The 2105-nt window shown below is 60.3% G+C and overlaps 1 protein-coding gene across 1 annotated transcript in view; it reads right to left on the reverse strand.

Annotated features, from left to right (window-relative positions):
* LOC104985883 (cyclin-G-associated kinase-like) overlaps nt 1-2105 on the reverse strand; it is a gene marked incomplete at its 5' end in the record, with an annotated part of 31747 nt that overhangs the window by 10848 nt on the left and 18794 nt on the right. The window lies entirely within an intron of this gene.

Consider the following 2105-nt stretch of genomic DNA (forward strand, 5'->3'; position numbering starts at 1 on the left):
GGGGAAGCCCGACAGCAATGGCGGTGAAGGGCCTGGGGATGGGCCGGTCCACGAGGTGGGGACCAGCCCACAGAGGGCGCGAGGCCGCTAAAGCTCAGCTCCAGGGAGGCAGGGCCCCAGGGCCTGCTCTCAGCAGCATGCTGGCGGCCACCCACCCCGCCTCCCCACCCGGTCCAGCCCAGAGGCAGCCCCCAAGCCAGGGTCTTCACAGCCAGTGAGGACACAAAGAGGTCTATGACACTAGGTGCAGCCCCCAGCGCCCCTCAAGGGCCGGGGTCTCAGAAGGACCAGCCCCACCCACTGGGCAGGGAACAAACGCACTGGCTTTCGCCCCAGACTGCCCCCTCCTCGCTCACACCTGCTCCCCACCCCCGTCACAGGAGGGCCCCTGAGGAATGTGAGTCCTTCTGAAAAGTGTCCTCTTTCAACAGCCCACCAGGCACCACTTGCCTTTCTCCTCTTTAACCAATGAGTCCACTTCCAGAGGCCTGACCTGCAGTGAAGCACAGCTCCCCTGTCCATACAGAGTAAACCGAGTCTCTCTCCAGACACAAGCAGGACCACACCCCCAGGGGTGGCCGCTTCTCGGGCCGTGGGGACCCCAAGGAGGCCCGAGCAGACACCAGGGGTCGCAGACGTGACACCGCGTCTCACTCACCACCCGACCACCAACAGCACTGGGCCTCTTCCCAATCTGGAGCCACTGAGCCTAAGGCTCTGGGGGAGGGCTAACGGTGCCACGCTGCCACGTGAACGTCACTGGGACGGAGATCTCAGCGGTTCTCATCTCGAGGAGTTCTCACCATGAGAAGACTAACTCTGCGTGGCTCCCGGCGCGTTACTTGTTGTCTTCACAGCTCTAAACTGCTTCCCGGGCAACAAGGGACGCGGCAGCCCGCCCAGGAGCTGACAGGCCGTGTGGATGCCATCCCTCTGAAGCGCCAGGAGCCTCCTGCCCACCTTTGATGGGGGCTTTCTCTTTCCAACCCCATTTCCTTACGTGTCCTGCACACGGCCCCACAGGCCCATGCGTGACACACGTGCTGCGGACGTCTCGTTGCCTGGAAACACCTCTGACCGGCCGTGACGTTTGAAGGATGATTCCCCCAGACACGGACTTCGCAGTTGGTGATGCTCTTCTCCCGTAAGTGCCCCAACTCGGCTCCACTGCGCGGGTGCACAGCAGCTGCTGGTCTCCTTACTTTGAAGGCCACCCCAGGGGCACTGGAAAGGTCATCTTCGGTTTTCAGCAGTTTGACATCCCTTCCAAGAGCTGCTTGCTGTTTCCGGTTTGATTTTACTTGACTGTACTGGACGTTCAGTTGCAGCACACGGGCTTTAGTTCCCTGACCAGGGATCGGACACAGGCTCCCTGCACTAGGAGCTTTGAGTCTTAAGCACTGGACCATCAAAGAAGGCCCGCTTTCCAGTTTTGATTCTATGGTTTGCTGTCTCTCAGATCATTTTCAGGAGATTTCCGGCCAGTGGTCTTCCCAGCACGATCTCCACTGTATCCTTTTTTCCTCGGGCTCCAAACAGGGCTGCCTGGCCGCTCCCCGGCACTCGACACCCCACCCCCACCACGCTCCCACGTCCACTCCGCTACCACACGTGCGGTCCGCAGCCCCCGAGTCAGCCCTGCCTGCTGTCTACCTGCTCCAGGTCGGCAGCAGAACCCCTGTATTTCCCCGCACACGTGACCCAGGCAGTAAATGCCGCTCCCCAGCTCAGACGTGCGCACGTCTTCTGCTCACTCGTCTTCATCATCTGGCTTCTGAAGAGACACGTCTCAGGAAGCTAGGCCTATGGAAGCCCTGAGGCACCCTCCCTGAAGGAGAAAAACCTGAGGCCTAAAGATGTGACGCTCCTCATCTCTGTCTTGTTGTCACATAAAGCAGAACGCTAGGAGCCAAGGTGAAAACACACTAACAGACGGGAACGTGCCTGGAGGCTATTAAAGGGCAACAACACGTGGAAACATGAGCCTCGAGGCTCTTAAAGAAGCAGCAACACGCAGAAACACGAGAGGCACCTCCGGCCCACACCACTGATGCTGGGGGTCCCCCGAGCCATCACCACGAGCAGCCCCCGCTTGGCACCTTCTG

The sequence above is a fragment of the Bison bison genome, unplaced genomic scaffold, assembly GCF_000754665.1.
Source record: "Bison bison bison isolate TAMUID 2011002044 unplaced genomic scaffold, Bison_UMD1.0 scf7180017845651, whole genome shotgun sequence".
NCBI lineage: Eukaryota > Metazoa > Chordata > Mammalia > Artiodactyla > Bovidae > Bison > Bison bison.